Source organism: Athene noctua, chromosome 1 (genome assembly GCF_965140245.1).
Source record: "Athene noctua chromosome 1, bAthNoc1.hap1.1, whole genome shotgun sequence".
NCBI lineage: Eukaryota > Metazoa > Chordata > Aves > Strigiformes > Strigidae > Athene > Athene noctua.
In genome coordinates, this window is record NC_134037.1 from 173,904,662 (window position 1) to 173,920,377 (window position 15,716).

The following is a 15,716-nucleotide window of genomic DNA, read 5'->3' on the forward strand; positions in this document are numbered from 1 at the left end:
CATCTTACTGCTGCCTATAGCTACCTAGTGGGAGGGTGACAAGACAGGAGTGAAGGGACACCAGTTGGAAGACATGTAATTCTGTTTAGATGTAAAAGATGGCTAGAAAGAAGCAACTTCTTTTTTTTTTTTTTTTTTTTCACCTCTTCCTCCCCACAGTCAGAGTTGTCAAACAGTGGAGCAGATTCACAGAGAGGTGGTAAAATTTCCATCCTTCAGGATATGCAGCTGGGCAAGGCCTGACCATACTGCTGTAGCTGGGCCTGCTTTGAACGGGAGGTAGCACCAGTTCTTCCTTCCAGCACAAACAATTCTGTGGTTCTGTGACTGGTTTTGAGGATAAGGAAGTGTAACAAGCACTCAGTACTGAAAACCTGTAGCCATGCTCCAGCTCTACTCCCTTTTACTCCATGACAAGTCTGTTGGTAGACATCAGAGATACGCTTTCGTTTCCTCTCCATTTCATTTCCTCCCAGCTAACAGCTGAGGAATGGGTAGAAATTGCTACTAGACTGGTAGTTAAACAGATCTGTGAACTACACAGATGGTTCAAAATAAAGGAGTGAAGACCTAGGAGCAAAGCTTGATATGGTAATTGGATAACCCAGAGTTAAGATTTGCTGCCAGATTAAAACTTTTCTCCTGTTTTTATGGCTCTAATCTTTTTATATATATTTGAGTTTTCTAACTATTTCCCTAAATGAAAGAAGAGGGTGGGTGTTTAAACAAAAACTCTGTAATACCAGTAAGGACTTGATATTTACAGTTCACTACTTCTGCAGAAGATCACCGAGTAGGTAAGAAGAGTCCAGCGGAGCCTGATTTATAGCTATAGACATTCTGGAGAGATTGGTGGTTGGATGTTGTCCTGTAAACCTTGTTCAGTGTTACTGACTCCTCCAGCAGTACCATAACATTTGGGAATACCTTTCACAAGAGATTAAGAAAATACCCTGAATTTATGTTGTGAATCGAGGGGTTCTGTATGTAGGGTGAGAAATCCTTTCTGGCTTGGGGATAAATGGGCCATTTTCAGGAAAAAAAAGCAGTGTTCAGAAGCGCAGAAAAATACTGGGCTTCGCAGAATCCAGGACTGATCAGCACCACTATCAGGACAGAAGAGGCTGAACATCTTGTGTGAGAAGCATCCCTGCTCTGATGGAGTTTGGGTTCTAGGAAGAAGAGAATCCCGGACAGTCCTAGCCTTGATTCTAAAGGAGAATGAGTCTTGCAGAAAATCTAAAAGGTTTATCTTAGTAACTTTTTTTTTTTTTTTATTCTTTCAGCAGCACTAGCTGATGTAGAAGGATCTGTAAACAGCTCTGTGGGCTGAATCAATCCAAGCACTTGAACCTTCTTTTCTTCTTTTACTTCTCCTTCAAGGCCTTGATGTTATTGGCAAAGGGCTTTGAAGCCTAGCCTGGAACCTCCTGAATTGACAACGGGATGTTAAGAAACAAAAGTTCCTTGGACATCTTCAGTCAACACTTGAGTTGGGAGAAGTTGTGGAAGGAGATGTCAGATGAGGAGGTCTCAGTTCAATCAATGCTTCCAGGGACCAGGGTACAAAAGAACTGATCCAGAGTTTTGGATCCTTTCTAATGCCAAAGTCTGACACTGATGTGATGGCATGCACCAGCAGGAGATGTTCCTGAAACTTGTGCTTTTTATTTTGGAGTTCTAGGTTCAAAGGAGTAGAGACAGACACATATAATGCACAAGTTTCTTCCTGAGTCAGAAAACTCATTTGCTGTGTAAGCTGGGGACACCAATCTTTTTGAACGTGCTGTGTTTGAATTGGGGATTGAATTGGATTTGAAATTAATTTGGAAGATACTGCATATATTTCTTTCTGGGATTGTCAAAGCAGAACCTCAAAGCTATGCTTGCAGGGGAGAAAAACAGCTTAGTTCTACAAAGAGAAGAAACTCAGATGGAATCGGCTAAAATAAACTACAAGAAAAAGGCAGAGAGGAAGCTAACAAAGCTATCAGTGAAGCTATCAATGAAGGTTGTGAGGTAAAGAAAGCTGTAGAGCATCCAGAGGAGAGCGTGAGTAAGTTGAAACCTACCTAGTATATATCATTAGAGAAAAAAGCCCAGTCACCCAGAAGGAAAGGGGATATGTGGACTGGTCTTCAAAGACTGAATTTGACATTTTGAGAATTTATTGTGTGCTTTTGGAGCATCTGTTGAGACTACATATCTTAAACATTACTTAGGACAGCTAGTCTAAAGAATGCACTTTCCTGGTGCAATGTTGAAGGAGCACAACACACAAAAAGAAGAAAATCGCTTGTCTGAAACAGTGGCTGGTTCAACTATTCTTGCTTCTCTCCTGCAAGGTGAGGTTGAACTGCTCACCACACAGTCCTGACCCAGCACAGGAACCAGCCTGCTGCAGTCCAGGAAACCCAGGGTAACGCTAGTTAGTGTTAGTACCCACTCTGTCAGAGCCAGCGGGATTACAGCCAAGCCTGAAGGGCGGGGTGGTGGGCCAGAGGCAAACATAAGGGATGTCTTTCCCTGGAGTGACCATAATGTCACACTTATGCATGTAGCATTGCAGGCAACCAGAGCAGTCAGATTTGCGTACTGGATCCTGAAGCACAGATGTTTGTGCAACAGGAGAGGTTTGTTACGGGATTATGTATGCAGCGTGAAGATGGCTTCACCTATGCTATCAGTTATGACTGTTTCAATAGGTTATTATGCAGTTATGTACATGGTCAAATTATGTGAAACTTACACAATGGCTGAATGGTTTTTCCAACAGCAGGTTCCTGGTTTTTTGTTTTTGTTTTTGTTTTTTTTTTAAATATACCTCAAAATATAGTTTCCTGATCATGTTTCCCAAGGTAAGTTCCTGATAACTGCAGCACACAGTAGTCATGTTATTCCCTCATATTCCAGGGGCTTTGACATTTCAGTCTACCCAGCACTGGTTCGTTAACAGAATGTACTTACATATTCATATTGCAACTACTTGTTTTTAACTTATGTCTAATTCCAATAATGCTCACCATTACCAGAACAGCCTACTCATAGGCATTTGGTTCTCTCCAGGTTCCAACACTCCTCTGCAGGAACAGAAGATCTTTATGGGCAGAGTTGAGAGCTAGGGTGGAAACTGCTCCAGCTGCCTTGTTTGTGAGTCATCTTTGTGAGCACGTTAACTTCCAGAAGCTGAATTCTTCTTGCATAGAAGATTCTTCTATGAAATTTAATAACATTGTAATGATTACAGAAGAGTGATTTGTCTGTATATACTCCTTATTGAGGCTATTAGAACAAAAGATAATAGGGGCATAGATAAAATAAGGCTAGATGTTCAGACAATGAACATCAGTGTAGCAGTGGTAAAATTAATCTACTTATTGCAGAAGTTCTAATGACCTTATAAGGTTCCTATTATTCTAAGATAAATTAATAGCTGACTGTTTATTTTGTATGAGATTATATTTTTGGTATAATGATACAAAGAATTTTAATTGCTAACTTTAGCCTCTTTTATGCATTCATTTCTACCATATTGTTTAAGACAGGGAGTCAGCGGGAGGCAACACACCGCTCAGTTTCATTTCATATACTATAGATGCAGTTTATTCTTTCTAGTTATGCAGAAATAGTTATGTGGCTAATGACCAAGACACCGCACAGTGAGTGAACCACAATTGAATGTTTTAAAAATACTTTAGGAAAATTCTTGCTCCCCCTGCAGTCAAAAGAAGCTTTTGCAGTGAATTTAAGAAGGAAAGGAGACACGCATTTCTACTTCGGGGTCCCTAAAATGTGCTTGATGTTTGTGCATGTGTGTTTGTTTGCTTTGCTTTGTCACTGCTTACTTAGAAAGAAACTAGATTAAAATTTTAACATCAAAATGCATTTCTTTCTGATATCTTTGCTTGCTGTACTTTTGTAAACAAGATCAACAGTGAATAAACAGAAAAACCTACTTCCGTTTTGTACAAAGTTCTCAAATGATTAATGGTGGAGCATGTGAGTCTGAGGACAAAAGAGGACAGAGAGTGTTAGAAATCTCAGAAGCATTTGAAATATAGGGAAGTACAGTTCTAATTAATTCACAACGATATTTTAAAGCATGACATGAACTTTGAAAATAAATATTAACATTAAATAATTATAATTATTACATATGTACATAATAGATATGATTTAGTGTATTCTTATATATGTAATATAAATGTATAAAGTTTTATATAATAATATTTCCAGATATTATATTAAAATAATACCACAGTATACATCAAATAGCATAACATACTAAGCAGCTTTCTAAGAGTTTAACACCATTCATTTTCATAGAATAACTTCGACTGGGAGGGAACTCAGAAGGTTACCTCATTACCCTCTTCTAAGATTAAAGAACCCCACCTTTTTTTTTTTCCCCTGGAGATTCAGTTATGCTATTTCTTAAGTTCCCAGAGGACACAACATCCAAATAAAAGGATTTTTTTCCATACCTTCACCTGGAAGGACTGATTCTTACTTTCTTTTTGCCTCTTCCTCTTTAAAATTTCGTAATAATTAGAAGCCTGATATAAAACAAAGAGCTCTTCTGTGGGTGAAATGCTATGTTTTCCTTATACATGTCAGCAGAAGGTTTTACTTTTTATCGTTTTGACAGCTGAGACAGCATATGTGAAACAGGTGATCTCGGGTAACAAAGCATATTTCTCATGACAGCTTGCTGGGCAGGAGAGGAAGGATTTAAGAATTACGTAACAGAATTAAGCACTGAACCTTTCAGATGCTTTAAAGTCAGTTCAGAGCTATATATTTTGGCAAATAAATGAGATATTTTTTCGTCAAAATGGATCAACTCAGAGAAGTTATTTTTAGTTTGAAGTATTAGCTTTTCTCCAGGTCAGTCCCATAAAATTTGAAGATCAGATTTCTATTGTTATTCAGAAAACATCTGAAAGAAACACCCTGTGCGCTTTTGGCTATGCAAAGACCCCTCATCAGGTAAACTTTAAACAGCCAGCCTCCCAAAGAAATCTGATATGCAGTCAGTCAATCATTGCAGAGAAGGCTGTTGTGGAAGAAGTATGAGAAGCTGTTTTCCCTGTATGTGTGGTGTCCTGCAGGTAGAGTGCCTGGTGTATGGATACTGTATTTGTTACACAGTCGCTCTGCCTCTCTTTTGTTGACTCGAGTTTGGAGACTGTCTTGTTTGTAACAAATTTCACTGGTCATGGGAACGTTCATTCTACGAGTTTATGAGCAATGCTCAGTTCATTTACCTCAGGAGGCAATGAGGAACTGGAATGTGCTCTGCCAGAGAAACAGTGCAAGGGTGGAGTGTCCAATTCTTAGCAATTCTCATAATATATGTCTTATCTCACTAATGCAAATGTCAAGAGGCTCAAACTGTTTCTCTCACCTTTGTGCCTTTAAACATAAGCCATGCCACCTGCAGCAGGGAAGTCCAATATTCTTCTGTGGCTGTGGGCCTGAGGAGTGGAGAAGTGGAAAAAAAAAATGTAAAAGGATGATTTCTTCTTGTCTGCAGGTGAAAGAGTTTCTCAATTCCTAAATGGTTTCATAACAGTCATTGTTTTTAGATGACAGGACAAAATCCCCTCTCCCTCTCCCATGTTATTTCATGAGGACAGTAGCCTACCAGTACAGATTGTGTCAATCTGTAGCTGCCAGAGTTGTGAGTGAATCAGGAGTGCTGGTAGTTTTTCCTCTTTCGTGGGCTGTTCTAAGAGCTGCATCTTGGATGGGAAGTGCCCTTCAGTTGCTATGCAGAGCTGGTCAGACCTGCTTGGTTTATCCCAGAGGCAGGAGAGCAAGCAACAGGATGGCTGAAGTTATCTCTTCTCTGTCCTCTCCTTAGCCACAGCTGAAAGGCAGGAAGGCAGTGACCAAGCAGCTTCTGCTCTTCAGGAGAGCTCGTGCTTCATGCTGGAGATACAGCTGGGTCTGTGGAGAAATTGTAGCATGTAACAGGAGATACGGAGATATGGTCCACTCCTGGTCTTTTCTTTGAACTGATGTTGCTGATTCAGACAGTTAAACAAAAACGACCAGCCCTGCAGGGTAGCTGTCAGAACCCAGATCTTCTGTTTACACAGTTGACTTTAGCAGACATCTCTAGAGCTCCTCAATGCTATGAGAGGTCATTGTCTATAATATGACCACTTTTCTCTGCAGTCCAGAGTCTGTGAGCAATAAGCAACCAACCTGCTTTAAGGGCAGCAAGCAGCCTTAATCCTGAGTTTTGCTAGGTATCAGTTCAAAGTACTGTGTTCTCATACAAGGCTAGATACAAATTTCTGTGACCATTGATTCCATTATGTATCACACATGGGTGAGTCAGGGATGTTGTGAAATATTTCCTCCTTTCTTGTAACAGTAAATCCATAGCAGAATGTGAACTATGCTCTGATGCTAAGTGCTCCTTATCTTATGGCATCTGTGTGTGTATAGTTATTTTACAAACTTCTATTATTTCATTTTGCCTTGGCTGATTTAGCATGAATGGCTCCTCAGTTTGATGATGATACAGATGTCTGTAGGGTCACTGTAATTTTTAAGTAACAATTTCTATGTTATAAGTAATGATGTTTGAGTAGCTTGGTGTGATAGAAGACCAAAAAAAAATGAAATGGTGCAAATACTAAGCAGCTCTAATTTCTGATGATTTATCTAGTTCTTTCCTAATAAGTATCTTTACCAAGTCATGAAAGATGCAAACTACCTAACACAAACAATTTAAAGAAAAAAAAGTAAAAGGAAATAACCAACTTTGCTTGACTGCACAGGCCTTCGTTTTTCAACATTTCTAGAATGCCTAGAAGGATACAAACATTCCTTAATACTGACTTAGGAGTTAAACTTTTCAGTTTGGTAAGTGTTATTGCTACTCTTCCTGGTTTCATAATTGCTTTTTAAAACAAACAAAGAAACAAACAAAAACCTGTGTCATCCACATTGTCCTGAACCTCCTACCTCTTGTTAATTTTCAGAAATCTCTCTGCTCTTTTGGGATTCTTGATGCCAGAGTTCAGACTTGTTCCAGTAATAACTTTTACTAGGGAAATATTATTACTTGACCTGTGGCTGCCTTCTTTGGTTAGCTTTCTCTTGGTTTGCAATTTTTTTTAGCAGTTACTGAAATCACTTGAATTTGTTTCCCTTTTGTGTAACCCAATCCAAAAGATTGTCTTGTTTTCCTGACAGTGTTATGTAAACTAGTACTTGCTATAAAGTGCTTTTGCAAGTTGAGAAAATGAGTCATGTAATATTTACAGATGTCATTTCAGAAACATAGAGGATGTCAGCAGTGTTGGCAATATAGCCCAAAGTATCAACTATCAAAAGTTGCTTTGAGCACAAAAATATTTCTTTACCTTTAGTCTCCATTTTTCTCCTTTGTGGTTATTGTGTTACCTCTGTGTCTAGTTTCATATTCAGCTTTTATCTATTGTGTCATTGTGATTACAATCACACATATTTGTGTATTGTAGCAATGTGTTTTCACACATCACTGTTATTTTATGTCGCAGTAGCAACAAGTATTTGCAGAGAAATATTTGTTGTCTTTTATACTGAATACTGTATTTTCTACCTCCTTCCTATTTAGAATCACAGACCAACTGAGGCAGGAAGGCACCTGTGAAGATCATCTGGTCCAAACACAGGCTCACAGCAGAGTCAGTGAGAGCAGGTTGCTCAGAGCTGTGTCCAGTTGGGTTTTGAATGTCATCAAGGATGGAGACTCCACAGCCTCTCTGAGCAACCTGTTCCCATGTTGGACCACCTGCACAGTAAAAAAGTGTCTTATATTTACATGAAATTTCTTGTATTTCCATTTGTGTCCATTACCTCTCATCCTGTCACTGGAAAGAGCCTGGCTCTGTTGTCTTTACTCCCCCCATCAGGTATTTATGCACATGGATAAATTCCCCTGAGCCTTCTCTTCTCCAGGCTGAGCAGTCGCAGCTCTCTCCGCCTTTCCTTATATGTCAGGTACTCCAGTCCCCTTATCACCTCTGTGGCCCCACGCTGGAGTCACTTGCTCCGTGGCTCATAGTGGGGAGCCCAGCACTGAACCCAGCACTTCAGATCTGTCTCACCAGGGGTGAGCACAGGGGAAGGATCAGCTCTCCCAATCTGCTGGCAATGCTCTGCCTAATGCAGCACAAGGTGATACTGACCTTCTTTCTATAAGGACACATTAGTGGCTCAGAATTTAATTTTTTAAATTTAAAATGGTCTACCTTATTCCTAAACCTTTGTATTGGTTTTGTCCCAATTTTCCTGAATATGTCTATGTATCTTCAGTAAATCCTCCAAGGACCACATCAAACATACACTTTTCATTAACTAGGTTCCACCTTAAAGGAAATATATTTGGTTTTTAAAGAAACAACACTGGATCCATTTTTCTCAAATTGTTTTCTTCTTATTTATGTAACTAAATAACCTTTTGCTGTCAGTTTTCCTTGCAAAAGCTCAGTTTCAGCCTCCATCTGAAAAAGCTTCCTTGTTTCTCTATGCCTGTATAATTGCTTGATTTAATGTTTTTCTGCCCCTTACCAGCAACCATCTTTTTCAAAAAATCAATTCAGCAATCCTTAGCTTTCAATCTGCTTTTCAGAAACTTATCCCTGGTCCCATTTGTCCCTCCCACCCCCTCTGCCAGGTCTCATGCCCCTGGATATTGCTTCAGCAGCAAACTGTGGTGAGCATCTTTTGTTTGTTAGCAGACAGAACCAACGATTTGTCCGCAGTTGTTCCAGCCGGTCAGATTTGCTGCTTTTCTTTTTATTGTTTGTTCATAGCACGGCTGTCCAGAAATACCTAACTCAAACAAAACCACAGGCAGTGGTTTGCTGGCACCTGGTTTGTATGGACCAAAGTGCAGAAGCATTTTCTGTTATTATCTTGTTAAAAGTACTCAGTGGATCAACTGCTTTTTCTGTTGCTGCTTCCAGATTTTAAACCTCCTGAAAACAGTACCTGAATTTAAACACAATTTTCAATTGAATGTTACTGGCAGAGAATTTGGGAAAGCTGAAAAAGTTAGTTGCTGGAAAGATGAAGGAATAAGAAGCAAGAGATGTGGAAATCGCAGTCAAAGTAAGAACCAGTACTTGAGAAAACGATACACAAAATTCAGCCAGTTATCACTGGATGGCTCTACCTAGAAATTACAGACATGTGCCAATACAACCTGATGTAACCAGACCTCTGGAATACCTCTTGGGTTTCTGTAATTTTTGTGGTATTTTGATACACTATAAAAAAAAAAAATAATCCCTTCTTAGCACATTGACTGCCTTTGATTTTATTATGTTATACTGAGGTATAGTAAAAAACTAAAAAGAAGAAAAACCCCATCTATTGCTCAATCCTGTTTTCCAGTTAAAAGCTCTTTGCCTGATCCTAAAGCCTCACCACTAGTGGCTAGTTGCCACTGAACCAAGAAATACGTTAGCAGCGTGATGCATGATTTATTTTTGACAAAGACTCAGTGCAAGCATTGGAATTATAGTATGTATCATATGGCAGGATTTTGTACAGGTAGGCAGTGTTCCAGCCAATCTGTATTGTCTTTGAAAATACAATTTTAAACTTGTATGATACAATTAACTAGTTCCTCCTTTGGAATTACACAGAAAATCCTGGTTTATCCCAGAGAGTCTGTCTAGCTGTAGTGGGAAGGCCAGGAAGAAAACTGCCAATATTGTACTGAGCTAGTCCTGCAGAGATGAATATTCTTCCTTGTCCTCAAGATGCAGACAGGTGAAACAAGCAGCTCCTCCTCTTATCAGCTGGGATTTGCTGAGGCTTAGAGCTTATTAAATCTGGAGACCTGCTGAGAAGGGATTCCAGAGCTCACCCAAAGGCAAAAAAGCAGAAAAAGGCTCTTGGGGGAAGAAAGCCAAGGGGAGGAGAGAAAGGTACACCCTGCTCTGGCAACACTGTTAAAACAACTCGGGCTCTGCTGCTCCCTTCCTAGGTGGAAGTTGTGGGCTGCTGGAGTCTCTGCTCTAGACATCGCATCTTTAAAAATACTCCTTCAATAAAAGGTAGAACTACGTGCCAAGTAGCAAAAATACTTCCTCCCAGACCTGCTAGCTAGTCTTATCACTAATCCAATGATGTGCCTTTCTACCTGGTACATAGGATGCATTTAGCTGCTACTTAATTAAGTGAGAATATGTGAATAATCATTTCAGACTTGTGAAGCAAAGGATGCAGTATAACATCCCTGTGGGATTCCTGCAGTAGGAGGCGATCTGAGATAGGAGCTCAAGCACTTTTTTTATTCTGCGGGAGATGCTTTGAAATGCAGGAATCCGGGGTGGCCGCTTTATTTGTTTGCCACCTGGAATACTGATTTTGATCACTCTATTTTGCTACACACACTCAGGCTTACAAATAATAAGAATTTTTTTCACATTGCTTGCTGAAATTATTTATATGAATTTCAAGCATTTAAAGACGTTTTCGATATATGAAAAGCATTACATAAAACTAAAACTGTGAGAAACCACTAATCTTTCAGATTATATATCCATATTTTAAATGTCTAGATACTTACAAAGGAATGATGCATCTTGGAGAAAAATCCAGAGAAAAAGTCACTGCTGAATTTTCTCTTGAAAATGGACTTTTAAAGAAATGGACAAGGCCTACCACAACATAAATTCTATGAAAAGAGTAGAACTGATATCTTTGTATCCTTGAAAGCTTAAAAAATTACCCCAGAAGACTCTCTAAAAAGATCTGGAAGGTGCAAACATAAGCAGGGTTATAGCTGCTGTTAAACCCTTTAGCCGAGCTGGCTGGTGAGATGGGGAAGAATATGCTGCTTCGTTGCTTAAAGAGTAGTTGTGGTTTGCACTCTACCCAGCATACTGCAGTTTCAAGCTCCTCTCTGCTGCCGACTGAAATGCATCATCCCCCGAGGCATTTCAGTCAGCAGCAGAGAGCAAGCTGTACACAGTGTTTATGGTGTACCTCAGTATTTCAGTAAATATATATATATATCTATACATTGTGGACCACCTTTTATCCTCATTATTATTTGAGCCTAGAGGGGTGTTAAAAAGTATGTGGCATTTAGGTTTTTTGTTTGTTTAAAACAACCCATTTCTAAGTTATCGATACAAGTAAAAAAAAAAAAAAAAGGAAAAAAATAGTTTTTGGATTTTGGCTAGACATTGACAATGAAAAGAGGGCATCCTGCCCAGCACACTACCTTCTGATGCTTTACAGGCCACTTGTGATTCATGCACCGCAGACTAAATAACAGCGCTTATATGCTTATGTGCCCATGTGTGGTTATGCACAGAAACCACAATATATTCTGTGCAATCAATGGGAACACTTACAGTAACTTTATTCAGAATATATTGGTGCAGCATTATTTATGACCTTCATTAAAAAAATATGGGTTGAACAGTGACCACTAAAGGTAAATAAAGGATTATGAATGAAGAGAGGCTGAGACTGAAGAGAAAGATTTCTGAACTGTGACAAGACCTGTCTTCTAGTTCATGTAAATTAGTGAAAGCAGAAAGAACATGAACTGAAAAGAGTTCATTAACTGGCTATTAAATACAAGAAAAGACTAATGCTGGAAGTGTAATGTAGAACAGCTTGAATATGCTATGTCCAATACTGCTGTCTTTTCTCATAGAAAACTCCCTTTGGCCTCAGAGATTTTATCAGAGGGTGCAATGATTTTGTGTATAATTTTCTCATATTTCTCAAAAAGTATTGCTTTTTTTTCCTTGATTTTCACACAGATTGAACCTGTAGAGATGACTGGATATAACTAAAATATTTATGTGAGCCACAAAAGAGAAATGAAATTTAACACAAGAATAAATTGTATGTTTTATTGACTGGCAGGAGCATTTAATGCAGCAAATATTCTCCTTTACATTGTCACTTGAAGTACAAAAAGCATATTATAATGCAACAAGGAATCAGGAAATTCATGGCCCTTGCCTCTGTAGATAACTAAAAGTTTTAGTGGACATTTGTATGGTGAAAGTACTATTTCATTTTGAAGTATCAGACTCTGGGTGCAAAACTTGTTTGATTTAGCCATGTGGAAGGTGCTGTGCTCCCTTACGCAGGTTCCTGTAGATAAAGCTGTGGGCCCCAAACCCAGCCAGACTTCTCGGTTCTGTGTGGGCAGTGGCTGGCCATGGGCAGCTGGAAACAGTAAATACAGCTGGGTACCAAAACTCCCCCACCTCTTCCAGAGCAGCAAGGCTCTCTGTGCATCCATGCCCTTTTTTATCCTCCTTGGAACGGCATGGCCGAGATGATAATGATGCCACAACCACCTTTCTTCCATGTAACAGGCAGAGGGAATGAAGTAATTAATCCAGGAGGTTCCCTTAAGCCTGAGATATCTCAAAACCAGATTTGCATGGCACTCATTTGGAAAATGGGAATCCTCACATTTTACCTAGAAAATTATATTCATCTATTTTCTGCTACCAACAATAAAGAGGAAAAAACTGTGTAGAATAGAGGCTTCTTCCCTGTTTAAAGACTGATGCTTTACACAAATAATTGGTTACACTGGTGTAATTAATACATTGGAAACTGAGTTTCAGGCTCGCTCTAATCAAGTGTGGCATACTGGGAAGCTTGAAATAACTGATTTATGTTCCTTACTGCAGCAAAAGCATTCATGTTTGGTTTTTATGATGAAGTACTCGATAAGGTGCTTATCTCCTTCCCATAACCTCTTCCCTTCCAAAGACCAAAAGGATTCAAAATATCTTTGTCATATTGCACAAAGTAATTATAAACCAGGTGATAATTTTAAGGTGTTATCTTTAACATTCTTAATTTCAAAATTTCTAGTTAATGGTATAGACATACCAAATGTGGATAGAGCTAAAATTATTTGATAACCTGATAGAGCTTACTGTGTACATACCTGCTTGAATATATGTGCAGGGAAAATAAATCTATTTTCTGCACTTATTTCTACTATTAATTTTAACAAAAAGCTATGGAATATTGGTCCTTTTGAAGGCTCTCAATTTATAATTTCTAGAATGCAAACATTTCACCTGCAAGTGACAGTCAGCTGCCTTTGCACTCTGACAAAACAGGCCCAGGCTATGCAGAGATTTATTTATACTGAACCTCTGTGGTAGAGCCTGTAGCCATACAGAAGGAACTTCAGCCTTCTTTTGTGTTCATGGCAGTGTAGTATAATAATTTACAACCTATTGAGACACTCTAGCTGAATGGCATCTGTGGACAAGGGTTACTCCTTGAAGAAATGAGAAATGGTCTAGTACTATCCTATAGATGAGTGCCTTGGCAGCATTCTTCTGTTCTGTTTACATCAGCTAATAGTGCATCACTTTGGGAGCAGATGTGAACAACAAAACATCTGGTGCTGAAACCTTATCTCCATGGTATGTGTGGTCTGGGGAGGTTATTTTGGACTAGCTCCGCTGTGGTTCCATGAAAGCCCATGATAAATTTCATGTATGGTCCTGGTGTGTGTCCTCCTGAGTTTCATCCAAAAGGAATCTGCTTCACATGCTTCAAGAGTCAAACCAAAGTACAGTGAGGGCATACAACTGACAGATTTGTTTGGAAAATAAACTCTTGAACTGAAATAAAAAGCTAAGATAGATGTTCTTAGGGTCAAAATTAAAGCAGTTTCCTAGCTAAAACTCCCTGGAAGTAGAAGAAACATGGTAGAGAAGGAAACAGGGAGCTATGCAACTTGAAGTGTTTTACATTTTTGAAGGTGAGGGTATGTTTTGCCAATTATCAGGCCTAGCATAAAGGACACAGCCAGCATAAAGATGAACTACTAACCAAATTGTATTTGCTACAAAAGGGTCAGTACATGGGTGAGTGCTGGGGGTACAAACAAGTCAGATTATACATAATCAACATCAATCCCACTGACCCCAACAAGGACACCACACAACCAACAATGGGTGGAATAAATGGTGAAATGCAGTTTCCCATAGAAGGGACAGGAGACAACCAAGTCAACAAGCCAAACACATAAGACCAAGGAAACCACATACTGAATCTCTACACAGCCAACATTTACAAAGGCCAGACCTGGCTGGAGCCCAGTTCCAGGGAGGCAGGAGGTCCTTCCCCAACAGGGAACTCTGCAAAGTGCATCCATCTCACAGACAGACACTGCCCTTCCTGCAAGTGGTCCCAGCTTTTATCCCTAAGTGGGACACCTGACCTTTGCTTGCTTACTGCAGACACCTGGGGCTCATTTACCCAATAGCTCTCCCTGCAAGGCAGCCGCACGCTGGATGGAAGCCTAAAGGCAAACTCACCCCCCTTTGTGAAGGGCTGTGGGAATCACCCATATGTCAACCTTAACTTGGGGCTTGGGGTTGAAACCCCAGCATTTCAGGGTAACATTCTTGATGCATTGGACTCGCTGTAGAGAGGCACACTGACGAAAATAAGTTGTCCTGGCCTTGGACAAGCTCAGCTACATTTGCAAATGAAGAGACTGAATGACCATCTCCCTAAGATGCTGAGATTTTCCCTCTCCTCTCACACTTATTCCACTGGGCATGGGAGGATGCAATACATGCAGGCATCTTTGCGAAGGGGTCAGGTGCCGCTATGTTGTATAATCTCCCAACTCATTCAGCTCTGAATCTAGCCCTCAGAGTGCTACACTCAAAGCAGTTGATAAGTCACAGTATAGCATTTCATATAGGACAATGCTTCTTAGCTGAGGATAACCCTTCCAAGGTGATGAGTGAATGTGGAGAAGGTAATTAGAATAAATGAGTGTCCCCAAAGCCTAGACTGCCAGGATATTAATGTGTAACTTATATAAGAAAAGACAGTTCTACATCTCCCTTCCATAGGCACCTATAGCTACTGTACAGAAATACAGACAGTGTCTGACTTCCTCTAAAGACGAAAAATATTACATGTGCATGCCTGGGAAAAAAAGGCCACTTATTTTTTTCAAATGTAGGAGCCTGAAGGTAAGTCTGAAATCCTTATTTAGATATTTCTATGAAAGTAGATTGATTTTTCAGTGGTTCTGGATAGCTGCGCTTTTCTGGCTGTGGCAGCACTTTTTACTTTCAAAAATCTGTCCATTTATAGCTGTTCTTACATGGATTTAGATGATTTAAAATATATTTTGAAAACTCTCTGAGGACCTTTACCAAAATGCTTTTTTATAGTACCAAAGTAATATCCCAACAGTCTAACTAGAAATATTGAGCTTCTGGGTATGTATTTCTCTCTGGATCTATAGAAGAGGCAAAACCTCCTAGTGATTTATCTCTTGCTCCCCTCAATACTATTTCAACCAGATATGGAAATACTGAAAAAAGTGTTGGACCAGTATATAAATTTGGCAAGGCCTGAGATTGGTCCACAGTGCCAGTGAAAGATCAAGGAAAAAAAATACAATAAAGTTAATATGTTAAGCATAAGAGAGTTGTCACTACAGTAGCTTTGTTTCCACAGGGAGCACTTTTATAGCAAAGATATCTGTTGAGATTTGCATTAAACTGCCAATTTTGTCCAGTTTTTGTGCTTTTTACATGTTGTTGATCCTAGCATGGCATATGATTTGGTACAATATTATTTGATTAAACTGTTGTATGAACTAGCTAGGGATGTATAGGTAGGGCCAGGCTGACATATGTACTTTTTCCATGACTATGGCTAAGAAGACTTTG